Genomic DNA, 26332 nt, shown 5'->3' with positions numbered 1-26332 from the left:
ACCGGCCCACGAGCCTGATTATCAATGATTATTTTTAACCTGAAAAACACGGCTTTTGAATTCAACAAAAACCTGCTGTTGTCTTCCTCTGATCCACCCAGCAAAATTTGAATACTATAACCGCAAAACCTCCATTTCTGCATAAGATATAAAGAAATAAATATAAAACACAAACTGAGAGCATATTTGACCAACCGACCTCGACAGACATTAGGCAGGAGCAGCTTCAAAGAGAAAATGTTATCTGTCAGCTTTTTATTTCATACTTCATTAATGTGTGGATGCTACTGCATGTGTACGTACGAAAGTGTATATGCTTGCAACTATTTGTACCTGTATGTATGCGTATATGTGTTTCGTTTTGGCTTCTTTGTGTGGCTCGTTTGTGGTACAATTTTCAATAACAATTTCAAACACACACGTCATTCATTCTACTTCGATTGATTTTTTTTCATTTTGAAGTATTTTGACGTTCCTTAAGGAAAAGTAACTGGGGGGAGGGGATCCAGTTTAAATTTTCTTTTGTTTTTCTGATTACTCAATGTTTATTTTAATTATGGTTTTAAATATTTAAGTTGACAGAGGTCTTCATATGTAATTTTCCTTATATTTCTAGTAATGACATTCGTTCAGCCCGAAACTCTTACTTATAATATGATCCGACCTGCGGAATCGAATAAGTCGTCGATCCCTGCTGTAAGAGCAACACTGCACCAAATAATAAATAATTATAAATCCCTATCTACTCATGCAAACAATAAGAGTGCCAAAAGTAGTCCATCTTTAACAGAGATCTATTGGCGTTGTACCAGACAGTTTTGCAGTTCAACCCACAAATAGTAAGGCAGAAATGTTACCCTGTTTGTCGAATTATAAAACACTGTACTTAGCATTTAAGAAAAAGAAAATAGCGAAATTAGAAATAAAACAACGGTATCAATCATCACGGAATATGTTGTATATGTGCTGTACATGATAGAAAAACGCAACATTGTTGCCGTCTATCTCCACCAATGTGCGCACTGACCATAGATCTCTATGATATACTAACCATCTGCGAATCACAGAAAACTGATAATCAACTTGTTAAATACAAGAGACATTTGAAAACATGAAATGCAAGAGTCTCCATAATCGTCCAAAAATAGAAAATTAAATAAAACACTGGTAGAAAGCCAATAAATGTTACCGTGACATTCATTGGGTTTCTACCAGTATTTTATTTAATTTTCTATTTTTGAGCGACTTTCCAGACCAACCCTCTTATGTTGTAACACGCGACACTACTTGTTTTTCGAATTGAATAAACGCTTTAAAATAAGTTAAAACATTAAAAAAATATTTGATATATACTTGTTTTTTTTAAACCACTTTTTCGTTTTGTTGTCTGTAGTAAGAATGCCTACATTTACGTTGTGAAATATCGACAAATATTTAAGAAATATGTCAGAAAAATTGTCGGAATGATGGGGTTTGCTTCTTTTCTGTCGCAGGAACATGTGACACAAGAATCCTCTGAATGTGCACTACCCTGCAATAAATATGCCTTGGGCGATCGGAAATTAATTAACCTTCATCAAAGAGAGCAGGTAATGCCTGGGAGGCTGCACCTTCTAAGACTGAACTGAATTATACTCCACCTGTCGAAATGATTACCGAGGTGAATGTCAGCTGTTAAGTAACCTGTCGGTCTTTGTCGCTATAGAAGGCGGTGAGTGACATTGATTTAACGGCATCCTCTCGCCTGACTTACTTTTTTTTCAATTTTAAAAGTTCCCATTATAAACTCTCTCTCTCTCTCTCTCTCTCTCTCTCTCTCTCTCTCTCTCTTCTCTCTCTCTCTCTCTCTCTCTTGTTTATTCCTGTGTTATTTTGTTGTTTTTTTCGTCTGAGCTTACTAATACACTCAAAACATGCCGGAAACGGGGAAAAAACCGAAAAGACGTCGGCGACACTAGAAAGAAGAGAAATACTGCGCCTCTTTTATACTCACGTGGTCTCATTGGTTTCTATATTTGCCTCCTCGCGATGGCAAAGTTATACAAAACCAGAAAAGCCAGTTTTTTTTTCCAAAAGAGAGCACTCGCGATAAAAACAAAAATTAAAATGCTCTCAATCCAGAAGGATTTTTCTTCACTATACTACACTTTGTTTGGCGCTTATGTACTTACGTAACAATATTAGAAAACGAAGATGAAGAAAAATCTTCATGGAATGAAGTTCTCATTTTTTTTTACAAATCGCTTAATTTAATCAAGTAGTTTTATTTTTACAGAAAATAAAATCAAATTTTAGTTAGACCGATCGCGATGTAGCCATCTTGAGAATTTCCAGTTACGAGAAGGGGCGCCAGAGGAGATAACTCTATCTAATTCTTGAAGTTTGTCAAAACACACTAATAATTTTATTAATAATTTTTGCTACGATGTTTTCAAAGTAAAAAAAAAACAAAAGAAAAAGGAATACCTTAAAGTATTCAAAACTGTAAAAATAATATCATCAAATTTTTGCAAACTTCAATAATTAGATGGAGTTATCTCCCCTGGTTCCCCCTTCTTGATTGCCAAGATGATTGCGTTACTCTTGAATTTTCCTCTATAAAAGGAATCCTATTTGATCAAATCAATTCCATAACAGGTACGTACATCATAATTTTTCTTTATTTTCATTTTTAAATATTTTTGTTAAACTGCACAAGAACCCTTTGGTCCTCTCCTCATTAATAAGCGTTAGAGAATTATCGCCTGAGACGTCTCTACCGGGTAGGCAATTTGTAGTCTTAGATGAGAAGTGGGTATTTAGTATCATTTTACGATAACTTTACAGGTTGTCGAAGTGGCCGTAGATACAAATAATCTGTTCAATGATTTTTTTTAATCAGAAAACGTTGTACTTAAACGAAAGTAATCCGAATTAAAATCCCCTCTGTGTGTGTATGTGTGTATGTGTGTGCGTGTGTATGTATATATATATATATATATATATATATATATATATATATATATATATATATATATATATATATATATATAGTGATGATCATATTTATTGGCACGGTAAAATAAAAGTTAAATTTTGTCTAATAAATTCTAAAAAAGGGATTAAATTAAAGAAAATAACAAAGTATATTATGTATTTTTAACTGGCCTTTCCGATGCAGCAATCGGATTTTAGAAAAAATAAATAACAAAGGAACAACAAACATAATTGCAAAAAACCCTTGTTCAAAATTATTGGCACGGCTTTGTTTTTCTTTTAGTATCAGTATAATATCAATCAATTTCCGGTTTACGTGCTTTCTGAACTTTTTTATAGCCATATTATGCTTGTTTAACGCTAATTCAGTGAATAATTTTTTTCAGATAATTTTTAGATAGCGATTTATTTAAACTATTATAAGTGACTAAATTATAATTTTCAATCGCCATGGTTAAAACTAAGGAACACAGCGAAGAAGTCAGGAAGCTTGTTGTAGCATGCCATACCAATGGGGAGGGCTATGATAAGATTTCAAAGAAGCTAAACCTTCCCAAATCCACTGTTAGAGCCATAATAAACAAGTTCAAATCGCAAGGCCACGTTATGAGTTTAGAGGGTAGAGGGAGAAAAAGGATTCTTTCCCCAAGAGATGAACGGAAAATTGTTCGACAAGTAAAACAAAACCCAAGGATCTCTGTTGGGGAGATTGTTGATGAACAGAGCACCTCTGGAGTGAATGTATCTCGACATACAGTTGGTAGAGTTTTGAAGAGAGCTGGTTTAAAAGCATGTCGTCCGAGAAAGACTCCCTTATTGAAGCCTATGCACCTGAAAGCAAGGTTAGCCTTTGCAAAACGTCATATTGATAAAGATGTTGCATTCTGGAAACGTGTTCTATGGACTGACGAAACGAAAATAGAGTTATTTGGCCATAATAAAGTGTCTTATATTTACAGAAAATCTGGCGAAGCTTTCCTGCCTAAGAACACCATACCCACAGTGAAGCACGGTGGAGGCAGTTTGATGTTTTGGGGATCCTTTGCTGCCTCTGGACCAGGGCGACTTGTTAAGGTCACAGGTAGCATAAAAAAGGAAGATTATGTTAAAATATTGGATGAAAACCTGAAAGACTCTGCTAAAGAGCTCTCACTTGGCCGTCGTTGGTGGTTCATGCAAGATAATGACCCAAAGCATTCGGCTAAACTGACTAAGAAATGGCTTGAGGACAATCATATTAATGTTTTGGAGTGGCCATCACAAAGCCCAGACCTTAATCCAATTGAAAATTTATGGAGAACATTAAAATTGAGGGTAATGCAAAGGAAGCCTAAGAATCTTATTCAATTGGAGGATTATTGTCAGGAAGAGTGGGCTAAAATTACTACTGAAGAGTGCAACAACTTGGTTGTAAACTATGAAAAGCGACTGAGGAAGGTAATCAAGGCCCAAGGCTATACAATTGATTATTAAATAAATCGTGCCAATAATTTTGAACAAGGGTTTTTTGCAATTATGTTTGTTGTTCCTTTGTTATTTATTTTTTCTAAAATCCGATTGCTGCATCGGAAAGGCCAGTTAAAAATACATAATATACTTTGTTATTTTCTTTAATTTAATCCCTTTTTTAGAATTTATTAGACAAAATTTAACTTTTATTTTACCGTGCCAATAAATATGATCATCACTGTATATATATATATATATATATTAGTGATGGAACAACGATTCCAATATTTTCCCGATTCCGATACAATTACCGATTCGATTCTTTATAAATCTCTAATTATTTAACTATAAGATTGTTATTTTCCTCGATTTTCGTAAAAACATGTTAAATGTGTAGATAGTTTCCTAAACGTCAAAATACACTTTTGGAGGATTATCTATCGATTTTAGCTTTACTTGTATTTTAAAATCAATGAATATTTTCTAATTTATCAATATTACCAGCAATGAAAGATTTTGCTTGAAATAAAATCAGATTTAAAAAAATGACAATTAAAAGAATCGATTTAGCATAGGCACCGATAGGCACCAATATTTCCGATTCTGATACCGATTCCGATACCCCCAAATGTTCCGATTTTTACTATTTTCGATTTAGATTCTGATAATCGTTCCAACACTAATATATATATATATATATATATATATATATATATATATATATATATATATATATATATATATATATATATATATATAGTCCTGGTCAAAATCATAAGACCACTTAAGAAAGTAAGCGTTTACGCATATTATCAAATATTTAATCAAACAAATGCTTGAAACCATTGCCAAAAGGGAAAATATGATGGAAAAAAATGAAATCTGCTTCATTCGAAACCTTAACCCTGATCTAATAATTATTTTTTAAAAAACAAACATTTTCACCTGGTTAAAATGATAAGATCATTTTAATAAAATCGGCTAGTTTTGAAAAAATGAATACGAAAAGCTTTCTATGTTACTAAAAGCAACTTGTTAGTGGATAAAAAACATCTTACTAAATTATAAATGGCAAAAGGGAAACCATTATCAGAGTTTGAGAGAGGAAGGATCTTTGAGCTTAATAGGGGTAGACTCTCCCATAGATCACTTGTAGTCGAAGTGAATTGTAGCAAAACGGTCATCACAATTTTTTTTAAGAAATCCAGATCAATATGGGCACAAAAAGAGTCCAGGTCGACCAAAAAAAAATAACCTTATCACTGGATCGCCATATCAGAAGTTTAAAAATAAAACTCCAGTATAAGCTCAAGTCGATTGAAAAGCCAAACAGCAGCAGAATGTAGTCCTAAAACCATTAGAAGGCATCTGAAAATGAAGGGTTTCAATCATTTAAATCGACTGAAAAAACCACGTCTTCTTGAACAGCACAAAACTAACCGACTTAAATATGCTGCCAAATACCAGACGGGATGAAGAGAAGTGGGAAAATGTAATTTTCTCCGATGAGTGAAAGTTTAATCTAGATGGTCCAGATGGATTTCAACACTATTGGCATGATAAAAATTTGCCCAAAGAGACTTTTTCAACTCGGCATAGTGGATGAAGATCTTTAATGATCTGGGGTGCTCTCTCGTCAGCTGGGACCCTAAAGTTGCAAGTAGTGAAAGGCCGGCAAACATCATTGAAGTACATTTCAATGCTTTAAAATGCTTTTATCAGGACTGAAGGTCCATGTCTGTGTGGAAGAAATTGGATTTTCCAGCAAGACAACGCTGCGATACACACTTCTCGACAAGCACGAGAATACTTTTCTTCAAATAATATAGAATTGTTAGATTATCCAGCATGTTCTCCGGACCTCAATCCCATTGAAAGTCTTTGGGGATGGATGGCAAAAGAAGTGTCCAAGGATGGAACCCAGTATGCGTCGATAAAGGAACTCTCTGATTCAGTTTTCAGTACATGGGATAAAATTCTTTGCAACTTATAAAAAACTTAGTTGCAAGCATGCCAAAGAGAATTTTTGAAGTAATTTGTAATAATGAAGGCTATACTAAATACTGAGACCCTTTTTAGTAATTTATAATTGCCTTTTGTGAGATAAATTATCAGTGGTCTTATCAGTTTGACAAGGTGAAAATGTTTGTTTTTTAAAAAATAATTATTAAATCAGGGTTAAGCTTTCGAATGAAGCAGATTTCATTCTTTTCCATCATATTTTCTCTTTTGGCAATGGTTTCAAGCATTTGTTTGATTAAAAATTCGATAATATGCGTAAACGCTTACTTTCTTAAGTGGTCTTATGATTTTGACCAGGACTATATATATATATATATATATATATATATATATATATATATATATATATATATATATATATATATATAGAGAGAGAGAGAGAGAGAGAGAGAGAGAGAGATAAAAAGGAACAAACGAAGTTATGTGTTCATCACCATTTCGTCTATTGCAAGATTTCCTCTGGATGAATGAAATTAAGAAAACAAAACAGTTCAAAACAGTGTGTGTGTGTGTGTGTGTGTGTGTGTGTGTGTGTGTGTGTGTGTGTGTGTGTGTGTGTGTGCGTGTGTGTGTGTGTGTGTTGACGACCATAACGACGTCTTGTCAAATGAGTGCTATTCCCTCAGTCACTGAAAAGCCATATATACATATGCTCAAAGATGACTTTTCAGTGCTACCAGTGACTTGCACACCCTCAAGCAGACATTTGATATATACTTGTTTTTTTTTTAAACCACTTTTTCGTTTTGTTGTCTGTAGTAAGAATGCCTACATTTACGTTGTGAAATATCGACAAATATTTAAGAAATATGTCGGAAAAATTGTCGGAATGATGGCGTTTGCTTCTTTTCTGTCGCAGGAACATGTGACACAAGAATCCTCTGAATGTGCACTACCCTGCAATAAATATGCCTTGGGCGATCGGAAATTTATTAACTTTCATCAAAGAGAGCAGGTAATGCCTGGGAGGCTGCACCTTCTAGGACTGAACCGAATTATACTCCACCTGTCGAAATGATTGCCGAGGTGAATGTCAGGTGTTAAGTAACCTGTCAGTCTTTGTCGCTATAGAAGGCGGTGAGTGAAATTAATTTAACGGCATCCTCTCGCCTGACTTACTTTTTTTTCAATTTTAAAAGTTCTCATTATAAACTCTCTCTCTCTCTCTCTCTCTCTCTCTCTCTCTCTCTCTCTCTCTCTCTCTCTCTCTCTCTCTCTCTCTCTCTTGTTTATTCCTGTGTTATTTTGTTGTTTTTTTCGTCTGAGCTTACTAATACACTCAAAACATGCCGGAAACGGGAAAAAAAAAACCGAAAAGACGTCGGCGACACTAGAAAGAAGAGAAATACTGCGCCTCTTTTATACTCACGTGGTCTCATTGGTTTCTATATTTGCCTCCTCGCGATGGCAAAGTTATACAAAACCAGAAAAGCCAGTTTTTTTTTTTTTCCAAACGAGAGCACTCGCGATAAAAACAAAAATTAAAATGCTCTCAATCCAGAAGGATTTTTCTTCACTATACTACACTTTGTTTGGCGCTTATGACCTTAAGTAACAATATTAGAAAACGAAGATGAAGAAAAATCTTCATGGAATGAAGTTCTCATTTTTTTTTACAAATCGCTTAATTTAATCAAGTAGTTTTATTTTTACAGAAAATAAAATCAAATTTTAGTTAGACCGATCGCGATGTAGCCATCTTGAGAATTTCCAGTTACGAGAAGGGGCGCCAGAGGAGATAACTCCATCTAATTCTTGAAGTTTGTCAAAACACACTAATAATTTTATTAATAATTTTTGCAACGATGTTTTCAAAGTAAAAAAAAAACAAAAGAAAAAGGAATACCTTAAAGTATTCAAAACTGTAAAAATAATCTCATCAAATTTTTGCAAACTTCAATAATTAGATGGAGTTATCTCCCCTGGTTCCCCCTTCTTGATTGCCAAGATGATTGCGTTACTCTTGGATTTTCCTCTATAAAAGGAATCCTATTTGATCAAATCAATTCCATAACAGGTACGTACATCATAATTTTTCTTTATTTTCATTTTTAAATATTTTTGTTAAACTGCACAAGAACCCTTTGGTCCTCTCCTCATTAATAAGTGTTAGAGAATTATCGCCTGAGACGTCTCTACCGGGTAGTCAATTTGTAGTCTTAGATGAGAAGTGGGTATTTAGTATCATTTTACGATAACTTTACAGGTTGTCGAAGTGGCCGTAGATACAAATAATCTGTTCAATGATTTTTTTTAATCAGAAAACGTTGTACTTAAACGAAAGTAATTCGAATTAAAATCTGGAGGATGATCTATCGATTTTAGCTTTACTTGTATTTTAAAATCAATGAATATTTTCTAATTTATCAATATTACCAGCAATGAAAGATTTTGCTTGAAATAAAATTAGATTTAAAAAAAATGACAATTAAAAGAATCGATTTAGCATAGGCACCGATAGGCACCAATATTTCCGATTCTGATACCGATTCCGATACCCCTAAATGTTCCGATTTTTACTATTTTCGATTTAGATTCTGATAATCGTTCCAACACTAATATATATATATATATATATATATATATATATATATATATATATATATATATAGTCCTGGTCAAAATCATAAGACCACTTAAGAAAGTAAGCGTTTACGCATATTATCAAATATTTAATCAAACAAATGCTTGAAACCATTGCCAAAAGGGAAAATATGATGGAAAAAATGAAATCTGCTTCATTCGAAACCTTAACCCTGATCTAATAATTATTTTTTAAAAAACAAACATTTTCACCTGGTTAAAATGATAAGATCATTTTAATAAAATCGGCTAGTTTTGAAAAAATGAATACGATAAGCTTTCTATGTTACTAAAAGCAACTTGTTAGTGGATAAAAAACATCTTACTAAATTATAAATGGCAAAAGGGAAACCATTATCAGAGTTTGAGAGAGGAAGGATCTTTGAGCTTAATAGGGGTAGACTCTCCCATAGATCCATTGTAGTCGAAGTGAATCGTAGCAAAACGGTCATCACAATTTTTTTAAGAAATCCAGATCAATATGGGCACAAAAAGAGTCCAGGTCGACCAAAAAAAAAAAAAAAAAATAACCCCATCACTGGATCGCCATATCAGAAGAAGTTTTAAAAAACTCCAGTATGAGCTCAAGTTGATTGAAAAGCCAAACAGCAGCACGATAATACTTTTCCTCAAATAATGTAGAATTGTTAGATCATCCAGCATGTTCTCCGGACCTCAATCCCATTAAAAATCTCTGGGGATGGATGGCAAAAGAAGTGTTCAAGGATGGAACCCAGTATGATTCGATAAAGGAACTTTTTGATTCAGTTTTCAGTACATGGGATAAAATTCCTTTGCAACTGATAAAAAACAAGCATGCCAAAGAGAATTTTTGAAGTAATTTGTAATAATGAAGGCTATACTAATGCTGAGACCCTTTTTAGTAATTTATAATTGCCTTTTGTTAGATAAATTATCAGTGGTCTTATCATTTTGACCAGGTAAAAATGTTTTTTTTTTTAAAAATAATTATTAAATCAGGGTTAAGCTTTCGAATGAAGCAGATTTCATTCTTTTCCCATCATATTTTCCCTTTTGGCAATGGTTTCAAGCATTTGTTTGATTAAAAATTCGATAATATGCGTAAACGCTTACTTTCTTAAGTGGTCTTATGATTTTGACCAGGACTATATATATATATATATATATATATATATAGAGAGAGAGAGAGAGAGAGAGAGAAAGAGAGAGATAGATAGATAGATAGATAGATAGAGAGAGAGAGAGAGAGAGAGAGAGAGAGATAAAAAGGAACAAACGAAGTTATGTGTTCATCACCATTTCGTCTATTGCAAGATTTCCTCTGGATGAATGAAATTAAGAAAACAAAACAGTTCAAAACAGTGTGTGTGTGTGTGTGTGTGTGTGTGTGTGTGTGTGTGTGTGTGTGTGTGTGTGTTGACGACGATTGCGACGTCTTGTCAAATGAGTGCTATTCCCTCAGTCACTGAAAAGCCATATATACATATGCTCAAAGATGACTTTTCAGTGCTACCAGTGACTTGCACACCCTCAAGCAGACATGACACTGAAAATGTTCATTGATTTGGATGAAACTTGCAGCAACGGGACCTGTGTTTTTTGTCTTTTTTTTTTTTCTTTGAAGATTGCAATGCTGGGTATGGGGCAGCCAAACCAGCTGCCAACATTGCCCTGCTTTTTATTGAAACCAACCGACAGCTCTTTTTAGTATCCTCGTTGTTCCCTTAAGTGCAATTGTCTGAATCTCTTTTGCACTTGGTTCACCAGGAATATTAGTTAGGTAGGACTTCAGGTTCTTCTTCATAAGTCCTGTGGCACCTATAATAACTGGTATGATTGAAATCTTCCTAAGATTCCAGTGTCTTTTCATATCACACATGGGACCTTGATATTTGGTCTGATCATCGTGCGATTTCATGTGCAAAACAAGATCTACCTTAGACAACAGAGCCCAGTCACGCACCTCACAGATCCAAAGATCTCCATGATTGGGCGGCAAGGTTTGGCGTTTCCTACACGCTCTCATGGGCTTCGGTCGGTCTATTTTGGCTGCTTCAAAATGTTCTGCGCCCATGTATATCAATGCCCTCCACTGCTTGCGATCATATGCTAGAGACTCCCAACTGTCAACAAGCACAGGAAAGCCCACCAGACTCTCCTTGATGCTACCACAAAAACGTTTTTGGGCTTGTGCTAGGGCCTTTTTCCAAAAATGAGCTCACCATACAACAACTGTTTTGGGAGTCGATAGTCATCAGGCTGGTCAACGCATCTGGTTCTTAATAAAGATGGTAGCAATACTTGTTGTTTTGGCCTTATTTAAGACATATGTATCAAGAACAAAGGTATCCCACTTTAAACAAAGAATATGTCCAAGGCACACACACACACACACACACACACGCGCACACACACACACACATATATATATATATATATAAAAGTGAACGCGTCTGTGTATCTGTGTGTGTGTGTGTGTGTGTGTGTGCATTTCCCTACCCAATAACTCTGTCAATTTTCAGTCTACAGACTCGAAATTTGATATAGAGGGTACTGAGATTTGGAAAAATTTATGTGATCGGTTGTCGGCCAGAAATTTTGCGCTGTTAAGGAGTCAAAGTTCAACGATTTGACCTTTGAGAACTCTACCAAACTCCTCCGACAATTTTGGGTCTAAACACTTGAAATTTTAGATATAGATTTTTTGGATATGGATCTAACTTAGTAACTTGATTGGAGCCCAAAACAATAAATTTTAAGGGGTCATAATAGGGTCAAAGTTAAAAAAATTGACTGTTTTTTTGTTTTTTGGGGTTTTTTTTTTTGCTCAGCATACACCTCCAAACACCCGGCAACGCCGGGCACAGATGCTAGTATATATATATATATATATATATATATATATATATATATATATATATATATATATATATATAATTTTTCAAGTTCTTTATTATTTTTTATTTTATTTTTTGATGAACTAAATTTTTTTTTTAACCCAACACTAACCTAACGCTGTGCCTACTTAGTGTCGTCTGCCTTTGTACATTAAGGGAGAGGTACATTAATTTATCACATTAAAAAAATACCTTGTGTCGAACTTTGTCTTCAGGTGGGAGGAAATAACGTCTCGATTGGATTTTATTTGTGTCCCATTATTTGTTGGTGGAATTCCAATCGAGTACAGAAGGTTTTGGTTTAACAGTCCCGGGTAAGGGCGCCTCAGGCGATCAGCAATAAAACAATCCATCCTCAGATAGAGAGGGAGAGAGAAGGAGAGATAGCGGGATGATGCATCTTCTAAGACTTAGCCGAATTATAAACTTCTATCTTTCCATCATCAATGCCCTGACCTATATTTGGCCCTTATTGAAATGAACCGCTCTCATCTTGAGGACAACCCATGTTTAGACAAACTTCTTGTTTTGACCTTCACTCCCGATCTGAAATGAAATATATACATCAAATCCGTGGGCAAGGTAGTTAGAAAAATGGTTGGAGCATTCTATCGCTCCAGTGGATATCTCACTGCTGAAGCAATTCTCTACCTGTATAATAGCCAAGTATGTCCTAGGATTGAATACTGTTGCCACATCTGGCCAGGAACTGCTCGAAGGACCCTATCCTGCCTTGACAGTAGGCGATACCCTTTTCTCTTCCCTGCAGCCTCTTTCCCACAGAGGAGACGTTGCGAGCCTTCCCCTGCTCTATTGCTATTTTCATGGCAAATTTTCGACTGATCTCCAATCTATGGTACCCTCTCACCAATCCTTCACAAAAAAAAAACACTCGTCTAGTCAAAATCACTATCAATAAATTCCCCCACTCTCTATTGTTGCCTAAACCTAAACATGGCTACCATGAACAAAGCTTCTTCCCTAGAACTGCCCGTCGAAGTAGCTCCAGTTCTCTCCAAACTTTACAACAAATGCCTTAATGAATCTTGATTTCCTGCCTGCTGGAAAACTGCTTCTGTGGTACCAGTTTTCAAGAATTCTGGCGAAACAACTGACCCAGTAAATCCCGCTCCTCCTCCCACTTTTCGCCAAAATATTTTAGTCCATAATTAACCAAGCTTTAGTCCATCACCTTACAGATGCTAAACTTCTGACTGACCAACAATATGGATTTAGACAAGCTCGTTCCACAGCAGACATCCTAACTGTAATCTCAGAACGTATATACCAGTCACTGGAAAAAGCGGGGGAAGGTAGAGCGGTAGCTCTAGATATATCTAAGGCTTTTGACAGGGTATGGCATGAAAATCTTCTCAGGAAAATCAGATCATACGGTATCACTGGAAGAATACTTAACATAATTAAATCCTTCTTAGATAAGAGAAAAATCCAGGTTGTCCTCGACGGTCGTACATCTAAACAATATGATATAAATGCGGGAGTGCCTCAGGGGTATATCCTTGGACCTCTATTATTCCTAATATCCATAAATGACCTCCCTGACAAAATTGTCTGTGAGATGGGTATATATGCTGATTACACCACGCTCTAAAACAGACACGAGGGGAAAACAAATGAACATATATCTAAGGAAATGACAGAAACACTAGAAGAAGATCTCCAATCTGTAGTGGAATGGGGACAAAAATCGATGGTCATATTCAATGCTGCTAAGACTAAGCTTGTTTCCTTCAATAATTATAAGAAACATTCTCTACCACCAATAGCAATGGCCAAAGACTCTTTATCTGAAAGTACATCTTTTAAACTCCTCGGCCTAACGTTCACAGGAAACATGAGTTAGAAAAATTACATTGAGAGCATTGCCAGGACCGCTGCGAAAAAGGTAGGTTCTCTCTACCGTGCTAGAAAGCTACTAACACCCGAAAATATCTATAAGGCCACCATCCGCACATGTATGGAGTATTGTTGTCACATTTGGGCCGGTACATCTGCTACTAGTCTCTCAATTCTAGACAAGATTCAAAAGAGAGTCGCCAACCTAATAGGTCCTGAACTGTCATCTAAGCTTCAGCCTCTGTCCCATCGACGAAATGTTGCATCCCTCTACCTGTTCTACAAGTACTTTAACGGTGAATGCTCCGATGAACTGCAAGCACTTGTGTCCCCTCGACGTAAATACCGCCGACAAACCTGACAAGCAGCAAAATCCCACCCCTTCACAGTTGAGATCCCTAGATGTAAGAGAGCCTTCTACTCTAATAGTTTCTTCCCCAGAACAGCTAGACTTTGGAATTACCTTCTGGGTTCCTGCTTCCTCAACTGTACTGACATGGAGAAGTTCAAGTGTAACGTGAACCGACATCTTGCTGCCCAAATCCCCACATAGTACCCCTGTAGTTTATGTCCCTGACAGTAGCCCCCTACATCAAAGTGGCAATGTGCCTTGTTTGGGGTGAAAATGTAATTAAAAAAAAAAAGGTTATGTGAGTAAAGGTTCAGTCATAATGATTCAGAAGTCCTAATAGTTCAGGTAAGTTTAGATATAGAAATGGAGTCTAAGATGGTGTTTTGTGGGGTAATTACCTGGTTTATTACTTTAGTTTGGGGTCAAATGTATTAGCATTACTTGGGTTAGAAATTATTAACATTGTAATATATTATAACATAAGCACACAGTCACAAGGAGATAAATATGCACATATACATATATACATATATACATATGCATATATACATATAAAGAGCGTAACTATACACATATATACACATATATACATGCGCATACCAAGAAAAGTATAAAGGAGTACATAAAAAAGGGTATATAGATATAAGTTCTAGACATACACATTACAAATAAGTACAGATATGCGCATACGTATATGTGCACAGATATGACAGCGTCGGCAAATATATAAAGAGAATGGAGAGGGGAAGGGGTGTGGAGTGTATGGGGATTGGGGAGGTTAATTTTGACAAAGCGGAACAACAGATATAAAACACATTGGAATTATATAGTGGAAAAGTGGGGTTAAACTTGATATAAGTCATTTGGTTAGGTGGGAGGGAGATGATAATGTAGTGGGATAGGATGGAGTAGGGTGATTTGGGTAGGTTTATATATATAGAGAGAGAGAGAGAAAATAAAAAAGGAACAAACCGTATTATGTGTTCACCAACGTTTCGTCTTTATTTCACCCAGAGGAAGTCTCGAAATAAAGACGAAACGTTGGTGAACACATAATACGGTTTGTTCCTTTTTTATTTTCTCTATTTTGTCGGAATACTATTTCCATTATTTTCATCATATATATATATATATATATATATATATATATATATATATATATATATAATGTTTAAAAAACAACCAATTAAAAGTAGACTTTAGTTCATTATCTAACAAGAGTCTCTTTTCTTGGAGCTAACACTTGGTTTCTTATTCCTCATATTCATATTCGTGTAGCCATTGCTTGTTCTCATCTAAAAGCTGGTATTAATACCACAATGAAGAACGCGACGAAATAATGTTTTTATTTGCTGTAGTCAGCGCATATTCTCTATCGACCTACTTTTTATCTTTCTATGATTAAAGCTATAAAATAAGATCTTGTGTGCATTTATCGCATTTATTTAGTAAATACGCAATTATTATTTTACTATTAATCACGTTTGTTTTTAATCAAAAATAAAATATAGGGAAACTAAAACGAATATTTTTTTAAATTTTATTTGAAAAAAAAAAATGTAAACTTGACTATATTTTGACTTCTTTTTCTCTAAACTCTTCTCCCAGCAATGTATTTTTACCCGGATAACACTTCACTTCTAAAGCAATTGTTCTTGCCATGTTAAAGGCTTCTGATAGAGTATAGCAAAAAGGCTTATCATAAGATCTCCAGCTGCGGTATAGCTGGAAATGGCTTCTCAATTATTAAATCATTTCTCTCTAATAGGTTCAAAAGAGTAGTTATTGATTGGCAGAAATCAGAAGCTCACAATATTAAAGCTGGCGTCTCTCAGGGTTCCATCCCGACAGCATTCCAATTATAGTGCTCAAAAAGCTTCAACCAGAACTGGCTCCCATACATACAAAGCTGTTTAAGCACTTTCTTAAGGAGAATGGCTTCTCAACACACTGGAAAATCTCATCGGTATGCCCTGTATTTAAGAATTCAGGTGATCGGTCATTTCCATCTCAGTCCAGACCAATAGGTCTCTTGTGCCTTATGAGTAAGTTACTTGAATCTGTGTTAAATAAAGATATAGTCAACCACTTCAGCAAAAATAACCTTCTTAGTGATATGCAATATGGTTTCTGTTCTGCTAGATCTACAGCAGATGTGCTTACAGTTATTTCTCATAGGATTAGCAAATGTTGCGATGGAGGCTTCTTTTCTAGGCAATTGCTCTTGACATATCAAAGGCCTTTGATAAGGTGTGGCATAAAGGCCTACTTCACAAGAGCTCCGGCTATGGTATAGCTGGAAATGTTTTTTCAATTATTAAATCCTTTCTCTCTGATAGGTTCATAAAAGTAGTGGTTGATGGGCAGAAATCAGAAGCTCATATTAATGTTGGAGTCCCTCCGGAGTCCATCCTGGATCCAACTCTCTTCCTGATCTACATTAATGATCTTCCAAATTACATCCTTAGATCATTCGTAAACATTTTTGCTGATGACGCTACCATCTATGGCAGCACATCAAAGGCTGTAAACGACCAAGTTCTCTTTGATTCTCTTTCCTTCGATCTTGAGCACGTGGTACAATGGAGGAAAAAGTGTCTGATTACTTTTAATGCATCTAAAACCAAGCTTCTATCTTTACATCATCAACGTTCTGATCCCCATCTGGCATCAATTGAAATGAATGACTCGTCTTGGGGAGGCTCCATTTTTTGACAAGCTTCTGGGCTTGACCTTTACTCCTGATCTAAAATGGAATATGTACATCAAATCTGTTGCCAAGATCGCTGGAAAAATTATAGGATCCTTCTACCAATCCAGTAGATATCTACCTGTTGATGCAATTCGCTACCTATATAAGAGCCAGGCACATCCAAGGATGGAGTATTGCTGTCATATCTGGGAAGGAGCTGCTAGGAAGACCTTATCCTGCCTTGACAGAGTTCAAAATAGACTTCATAGCCTAGTAGGGGATGCCCTTTTCTCTTCGCTGCAACCTCTTTCTCATAGAAGAAACATTACGAGCCTGTCTCTGTTTTATCATTATTTCCATGGCAAGTGCTCGTCTGAGCTTCAGTCTATGGTCTCTCCTCGCCAAACATTCACGAGAAACACTCGTTTAGCTGAAAACACTATCAATAATTTCCTCCATTCTTTATCTGTGCCTAAACCTAAACGTAGATTTCATGAACAAAGCTTATTTCTTAGAACTCCACACCTGTGGAACTCTCTTCCGTTTACCTGCTTTCCAGTTGACTACAATATGGCCGTCTTCAAGTCCAATGTAAACAAGTTCTTGATGAGCCGTTCTCCTTAAATAATCCAATTTTACCAAATTTACACTTCTAATGATTACTATGATATTGTCTTTTTGACGACTGTACACTCTTTAACTTTTACCCTCGAGTGGCCTCTGGGCCTTGATAAGTGGTGATTCCCTTGTAAAAAGAAAAAAGCTCCCTTCCTGATCTCCCAAATTATATTCTTAGATCATTTGCAGACATTTTGCAGATGACACCAAAATCTATGGCAACACTTCAAAGGCTGGAAATGACAAAGATCTCTCTGAGTCTCTCTCCTCTGATCTTTAGCATGTGGTACAATGGGGAAAGAGGTGGCTGATTAATTTTGATGCATCGAAAACCAAGCATCTTTCCTCCCACTTTTGACCCCTATCACACCCCAATTGCAATGAATAGCTTTCTTCTTGAGGAAGCTCCATGTCTTGACCAGCTTCTGGACCTTCACTTCTGATCTGAAATGGAACACATACATCAAATCTGTTGTCAAGATTACTGGAAAAATGGTTGACGTATTCTACCACTCCAGTAGATATCTCATTGCCGATGCAACTCTCTACCTGTATAGAAGCCAAGTACATCCTAGGATGAAATACTGTTGCCACATCTGGACAGGAACTGCTCGAAGCTACTTATCCTATCTTGACAGAATTCAAAACTTACTTCATAATCTAGTAGGTGATCTTCTTTTCTTTTCCCTGCAACCTCTTTCCCACAGACGAGACGTTGTTAGCCTGTCTATGGTTATTTTTATGACAAGTGTTCATCTGAGCTCCAATCAATGATCCCCCTCGCCAAACTTTTACAAAAGACACTCGTCTATCTGAAACCATTATCAATAATTTCCCCCACTCTCTAAACCTAAATGTGGATTCCATAAATAGACTTTTTTCCAAGAACTTCTCACCTGTGAAAATCGGTTCACAACTGGTCTGCTTCAATTCCAATGTAAACAGGTTCTTGTTGAGCTATCCCCCTTAAGTAGTCAAATTATACAAAATTTCCACTACTAACGATAACTAATCTATTGTCCCAATTATTGTATATTGGTGTTTATATGACCGTGTATATACAGTACCAAATTAACTTATGGTATATATACGTTTGTAACGGATTTGTGTCGCGGGATGGGTCTATGTACTGCTTGTATCAACGTGGCACTAATAAATGTCTGTGTGTTCTTATCATAAGCGGACCATATGTATGTATGTGTGTATGTATGTATGTATGTATGTATGTATGTATGTATGTGTGTATGTATGTATGTGTGTGTGTATGTATGTATGTATATGTATGTATGTATGTATGTATGTAAAGGGCGAATGAACTCTTTTTCTGGGTCAACGGCCAACTAACACCGTGTATATTTGTGTGTGTGTATATGTGTATTGGGGTGGAGAGGGCTCCCGTAAGCCGTGGTGAAGGCAACCTTTCTAGGAGAAGCAAATCTCTGATTTAAAAAACCATAAAGCGGGAAACCAGTACCCGCATTAAGCTCGTCTGCAGTTTAATTTGTTGCTGGCTATCTTGCTCTTGCTTGTTGCTGGATCTCAACATTTTGAACGGAGAGAGAGACTTAGCTGTCGTACAAAGCTAAGATACTGTAACATCATCTTTGTATAGATACTCACTCGGGCATTTGGGCTCATAGATTTTAAATGTCTGAGGGAGTGGCACTCGTCTGACAAGACGTTGCAATCATCATGTATACAGGTCATGTCATATGCTACTGATACCATGTAACCCAGTACTACCTGCCTCATGGTCGGGTCACCGGCGACTAAACTGGTTCCCCCACCAGACTTGTTTGGTGAGGATGGTGGCTAGTCTCCCTGAAGGATTAAAAACAAGACCTTCCAAAGGGCGAATGAACCCTTTTTCGGGGTCAACGGCCAACTAGCGCCATGTATATTTGTGTGTATGCATGTGTATATTGGGGTGGAGACGGCTCTGTTAAGCCGTGGTGAAGGCAACCTTTCTAGGAGAAGCAAATCACTGATTTAAAAAACCATAAAGCGGGAAACCAGTACCCGCATTAAGGTGGTCTGCAGTTTAACTTGTTGCTGGCTATCTTGCTCTTGCTTGTTGCTGGATCTCAACATTTTGAACGGAGAGAGAGACTTAGCTGTCGTACAAAGCTAAGACTCTGTAACATCATCTGTGTATAGATACTCCCTCAGGCATTTGTCTATAAAAATGGTCCTGTGGCGATGGAAAAGTTGTGACGCGTGGAAGCTTGAAATGCTGAAAGTATGTAATAATTGATCTCAATGACCGTCTTCAGTATCATGCCTACTGGAGCGCGTGAATTCACCAGTAGGACTAAAAAAAAAAGTCATTTTTGGGCTCATAGACATTAAGTGTCTGAGGGAGTGGCACTCGTCTGACAAGACGTTGCTATCATCATCAATCATCAATCATCATGTATGTATGTATGTGTATATCTATGTATGTGTGTGTGTGTATGTATGTATGTGTGTATGTAGGTGTGTGTGTATGTATGTATGTATGTATGTATGTATGTCGTGTTTGTATGTATGTATGTATGTTGTGTTTGCGGTCTATAACAGACTGTTGTCCTCATCTTTAATGTCTGTTTTAGCGGCCCATGATTCGTCTAGTTGTTGGTGCGTGCTTGCGTGTCAAAACCTATAATACACGTAACTCTCGCTTCTCCTATTTTGTCATTCAGTCCTCATTCAATGAGTGATGTTTCTGACAAAGGGTGAAGAAAAAGCTGCTTAAAGGTCGGTACTACTTGGTGACCAGTAGTTTGAGATGTCGGATATTTTTCTGTCTTTGTCTGTCCTTGTTGCCATGTCACTAGTAAGGGTGCTGGAGGTAAACGTTTTGTCTGGGCTGACGTTATCCGCCTGATAGTCAGGGACCTGAACCTTGGATTAACCACTAAGGAGGCTGTCCTATCAGCAGGCGCAAAGTACTGGGACTGCTGTATTGCCATTTGGTGAGTGGATCTGGACCATGCAGTAGTCTCTGGTGGGGCCTCTCGATGCCATACTAGTGGGTAATTGTTACGGCTTTACCTTTTCGTGTGCTACAAATAAAAAAAAAAATTTTTCCTGTCTTTTTCTCTCTTACTTTCCCTCTCTGTACTGCTCTAACCAAGTATGCCGACCTATTCCACAAATCCCAAAACCTCAACATGAAATATCTCCAGAATAAAAACTCGATTAAACCTAGAACCCCATCTTCCAGCGTAGACCCCTACTACCAGGTCTCCTTCTCCAATATCAGGGGTCTACGTTCCAACCTTCCAGAGGTTGAAACCCAATTACAGGAGACGAAACCGGACATATTATTTCTATGTGAAACTGGAATAGGGCCGACCACTTCCCTAGATGAGTTCATAATTAATGGATACTCCAATTTAACAGCTAAATCTGACTCCCAAGATCGCCATGGGCATGGAATATGTGCCTACATTAAGGATGGCTTCCCATGTGGCAGGGATATCTCTAGAGAAGATCCTAATTTACCCTATATGTGCTTCAGGGTTGCACTTGCTAACACCACTGTATTTATATTTGCCCTCTATAGGCCCCACAACAGCGGAGTTACTATCTTTAAGAGCATATCTGAGAAAATAGACCACATACTGTCTTCACATCCCTCGGCTAACATCCACATCTGTGGTGACTTCAACGTCCATAACGTGGAATGGCTGACCCATTCAAATAAGACAGATGATGAGGGGAGGTTTTGTCATGATTTTGCCATTGCTTATGACCTCACTCAGATTGTTCGCGAACCCACCCGTGTGCCCGATACACCCAATCAATATGCAAGCCTCTTAGACCTTTTTCTTTCAACTTCCCCTGAGCTATGTTCATGTACCGTTCATTCTCCTTTAGGATCCTCCGACCACTCCGTCGTATCAGTTAAGATAAAAACAAAATGTAAGAAGCCATCAGTCGTACCCCTCCACCGTACTGTATACCGATACTCTATGCCTGACTGGGATAGCTTCCGTACATTCATATGTGATTTACCTCTGCACTCCATGTTTAAAAAGGAAGTGTCCTCTATAGTATCAGATCTGACCGAATGGTTAATTGTAGGCATAGACCAATTCATACCATCTAAAAAATTCCAACAAAAACCTAACAGCCAGCCATGGTTCTCCCCAGAATGTGCTGCTGCTATCGCGCACAGAAATCACTTTTTCCATAACTACCAACGTAATAGATGCACTGAGACTAAAGCTGCTTTCAGGACTGCCAGCAACCACTGTAAAAGAGTAATAAAAAATGCAAGAGAGCTATATGCCCAGTCTGTTAAATCCAAGGTAGCTGATCAGCGGCTTGGTTCCCACCAGTTTTGGCAAATAACAAATAGGATCTTGAACAGAAGTGTGCGTTCTATCCCAACCATTATCAATGGACCAGAGGTTATCTCGTCAGCATCAGACAAGGCCAAACTATTTGCAAAGAACTTTGCAGCTAATTCTACCCTATGCGACGAAGGCCATCAACTCCCCATATTTCCTCCTATAACACAGAACAAGCTAGGTAACATACAAATATCCGTGCATGAGGTCGCCAAGCTAATCAAGAACCTAGATTCCAGTAAAGCAACTGGCCCTGATGGCATCCCAATTATAGTGTTAAAAAAGCTTCAACCAGAACTTGCTCCCATACTTACGAAACTATTTAAGCGCTGCCTTAAGGAGAAGTGCTTTCCGACCCCCTGGAAGACCTCCTCAGTTTGCCCTGTATTTAAGAATTCAGGTGATAAGTCATCTCCCTCTCAATACAGACCAATAAGTCTTCTCTGTGTTATGAGTAAGTTACTGGAATCAATATTAAATAGAGAAATAGTAAACCACCTCAGCAGGAATAACCTTCTTAGTGACACACAATATGGTTTCCGCTCTGCAAGATCTACCGCAGATGTGCTGACGGTTATATCCCACAGGATTAGTGAATCTCTTGACAAAGGCTTCCTTTCTAGGGCAATTGCTCTCGACATATCAAAGGCCTTTGACAAAGTATGGCATAAGGGTCTACTTCACAAGATTTCCAGCTACGGTATAACTGGAAATGTTTTCTCAATCATTAAATCATTTCTCTCTGATAGGCTCATAAGAGTAGTGGTAGATGGACAAAAATCGGAGGCCTGCAATATAAATGCTGGAGTCCCTCAGGGGTCAATCCTGGGCCCAACTCTCTTCCTGATCTACATCAATGACCTCCCTAAACACATACTTAAATCATTCGTTGACATCTATGCTGATGACACGACCATCTACGGCAACACATCAAAGGCTGTAAATGACGAAGTTCTCTCTGATTCTCTCTCCTCTGATCTCGAGCGCGTGGTTCAGTGGGGGAAGATGTGGCTAGTTACCTTTAATGCATCCAAAACCAAACTCCTATCCTTACATCATCAACGCTCTGATCCCCAGCTGGCATCAATTGTGATGGATGGCTCTCGTCTGGGTGAGGCCCCGTGTTTTGACAAGCTTCTGGGTTTGACCTTTACTCCTGATCTGAAATGGAACACGTACATCAAGTCTGTTGCCAAGGTCGCAGGAAAGATGGTGGGATCCTTCTACCGCTCCAGAAGATATCTCACTACTGATGCAATTCTCTATCTATATAAAAGCCAAGTACGTCCAAGGATGGAATACTGTTGCCATATCTGGGCAGGAGCTGCCAAAAACAGCCTATCATGCCTTGACAGAGTACAAAATAGACTTCGTGGTTTAGTGGGGGATGCCCTTTTCTCTACCCTGCAACCCCTCTCCCACAGAAGAGACGTTGCGAGCCTATCCTTGTTTTATCGTTATTTTCATGGCAGGTGCTCGTCTGAACTCCAATCCCTGGTCCCCCCTCACCAATCTTTCACGAAAAACACCCGTCTAGCTGAATCCACTGTGAAAAATTTCCCCCACTCTATATCTGTGCCTAAATCAAAACGCGGATTTCATGAGCAAAGCTTCTTTCTTAGAACTGCACGCCTGTGGAACTCTGTTCCGTCTGCCTGCTTCCCTCCGGACTACAACTTGGATGTCTTCAAGTCTAATGTTAACAAATTCCTAATGAGCCGCCCCCCTAATTAAACACTTCATAAAATCTCCTCACTAACGTGATGTACTTACAATAACCCTTATCCCTGAGTGGCTTCCGGGCCTTGATAAGTGGTGATCACTGTGTAAAAAAAAAAAAAAAAAAAAACATATACATGACGTAACATATGATGACATACCTGTTTCTGCTGCACACTCCTGGGGGATTCGCCAACGTCTTGGAGAGCTTGGTTTTGTTTAAAGAAACGCTTCAAGACAGACACAAGACGCTGTATATTTTTATATATATATTCTTTATTTACTCCAAGGAATTTCGTCACAGCAGAACTGGAGTGAATCTTAGCTTGTGGTTTCTTTGTCTTTATTTTGAGAGTGCCGCTCCCTTATGTTCACATAAAAAAAGAAAAAATGATTCTCTTCACCAAACATTTAAAATACAAATGTTCATTAAATCCTGTTTAACAAGGAATAAACAGTTCAAAACAAAATTTTTTTTTTAAAAACACAGATCTGTGAAGCACAAAATTTCCACATAATCAATTTTTAGGGATCAGCTGAAAATTTTTACTACCTCAACAAAAAAGTCATCAAAACCTAATAAAAACATTTCAACAAATAATTTGCAATCGTTTCATTCAAAAAACGTTCTAATTAGCCCTTTTAATTGGTAAAAATAAAAAGACTGAGGCGCCACGTTATCGCGCCCCTGTCATATTAAAGGACAACTGCTTGCGTAAAAGGTCTTTCACATTTACAGCGTTTCATTCAAAAAGTTCCAATAAGCACTTTTAATTAGTAACCAAAGTTTTGCCAAGGCAACATGTCACCGCGCCCCTATTACACTAAAGAACAACTGCTTTTTACCAAGCACACATAAAAGACTTTCTTTCTCTCTCTCTTTCTCTCTCTCTCTCTCTCTCTCTCTCTCTCTATATATATATATATATATATGTAGAGAGAGAGAGAGAGAGAAAGTAAGTTATAAAATATATATGACGATTAAGCTACACTGAATATTCCGCGTTTCATCCACTCTAGGACTATTCAGGCTTATGCGCGAATTCTGTGGTTGTTTGTCGTTTTTATATGCGCATCCTCTATTGAGATAAGGCAGGATAAGGTCTTCCTAGCAGCTCCTGCCCAGATATATATATATATATATATATATATATATATATATATATATATATATATATATATATATATATATAATTTTTAAAATATAATTATCCACTGACACGTGTTTCGTCATCTACGACTCATCAAAGTGGCTGAATCTAGCGAGATTCGAAACCAAGGTCCTATGATAAGAAGCCTAAACCTCTACCATGCGGCCACCTCGCTCGATTACTAAATGAATCGCGTTTTTATGTAGATGTTTTTATTTGTTTTTGTTAGCGATACTTTTTGAATGAATTCAATTATTTATATGAAAGTGCATTTTTATCTAAATGCGAGTTGGGAATAATTTTCCCTTGACCAATTTGGTACCCCCTAAATGGGGAGTGGCATGTATATATTATTTTTAAAATATAATTATCCACTGACACGTGTTTCGTCGTCTATGACTCATCAGAGTAGTTGAATCTAGCGAGATTCGAAAGTATTATATATATATTAGACTACCCGTGACCCGTAGGGTCAGTATGTTATATTAGCTATGGAATTCATGTATGAGCGTGACACTTGTGACGTAAAGAAAATAGTTTTTTTTTTGACATAACAGAAACATTTCTTTGAAAGTATATTAAAATAAAAAAAAGGATATAGATAGATTTCTATGAGTCGTTCTGTGTATTATAATTGATTATTTTGGAAAAAAAATTACAGTTACTGAATTATAAGTGGTTGGCCATACTTATAGGTAAATGTGCACTGAACAGATACCATAATACTTACCATAATTAAATTCAAATTTTGATATATCTTTTTTTAAATGAAATTGTTAGTTGAAAGTACAGAATAGTTAAAAAAGAAACTCTCCCTATGTTAATAATGGCTTTTTAAATAGAAAATGAAAATAAAATGTAACTTTTTTCATTTAATTTAAACAAACATTCATGACCCATTGTGTAAAATATTTAATTTATATGTTAATAATAAAATTAATACTAATTTATATGTTAATAATAAAATTAATATTTAATTTATATGTTAATAATAAAATTAATATTTAATTTATATGTTAATAATAAAATTAATATTTAATTTAATATGTTAATGATAAAATTAATATTTAATTTATATGTTAATAATAAAATTAATATTTAATTTATATGTTAATAATAAAATTAATAATTAATTTATATGCTAATAATAAAATTGATATTTAATTTATATGTTAATAATAAAATTAATATTTAATTTATATGTTAATAATAAAATTAATATTTAATTTATATGTTAATAATAAAATAAATATTTAATTTATATGTTAATAATAAAATTAATATTTAATTTATATGTTAATAATAAAATTAATATTTAATTTATATGTTAATAATAAAATTAATATTTAATTTATATGTTAATAATAAAATTAATATTTAAGTTATATGTTAATAATAAAATTAATATTTAATTTATATGTTAATAATAAAATTAATATTCAATTTATATGTTAATAATAAAATTAATAATTACTTTATATGTTAATAATAAAATTAATATTCAATTTATATGTTAAAATTAAAATTAATAATTAATTTATATGTTAATAATAAAATTAATAATTAATTTGTATGTTAATAATAAAATTAATATTTAATTTATATGTTAATAATAAAATTAATATTCAATTTATATGTTAATAATAAAATTAATAATTAATTTATATGTTAATAATAAAATTTATAATTAATTTTTA

At 35.9% G+C, this 26332-nt stretch overlaps 1 protein-coding gene across 3 annotated transcripts in view; it reads left to right on the top strand.

The window, feature by feature from the left end:
- Positions 1-26332, top strand: part of LOC145291547 (toll-like receptor Tollo) — an 89511-nt gene that overhangs the window by 12296 nt on the left and 50883 nt on the right. Inside the window, exon 2 of one of the 3 annotated variants that reach the window (XM_080137561.1) lies at positions 1494-1711. The exons of 1 other annotated variant lie outside the window; for it this stretch is intronic. The gene's annotated coding sequence lies outside the window, so the exon portion shown is untranslated. Of the gene's footprint in view, positions 1-1493; positions 1712-7761; positions 8465-26332 lie in introns of those variants that run through there. One more of the 3 variants, XM_080137562.1, reaches the window with a different exon arrangement.

Source organism: Euprymna scolopes, chromosome 12, assembly GCF_053919585.1.
Source record: "Euprymna scolopes isolate OS-2025 chromosome 12, ASM5391958v1, whole genome shotgun sequence".
NCBI lineage: Eukaryota > Metazoa > Mollusca > Cephalopoda > Sepiida > Sepiolidae > Euprymna > Euprymna scolopes.
Note: the sequence above shows the minus strand (reverse complement) of the source record. Positions and strands in the feature narration are given on the sequence as shown.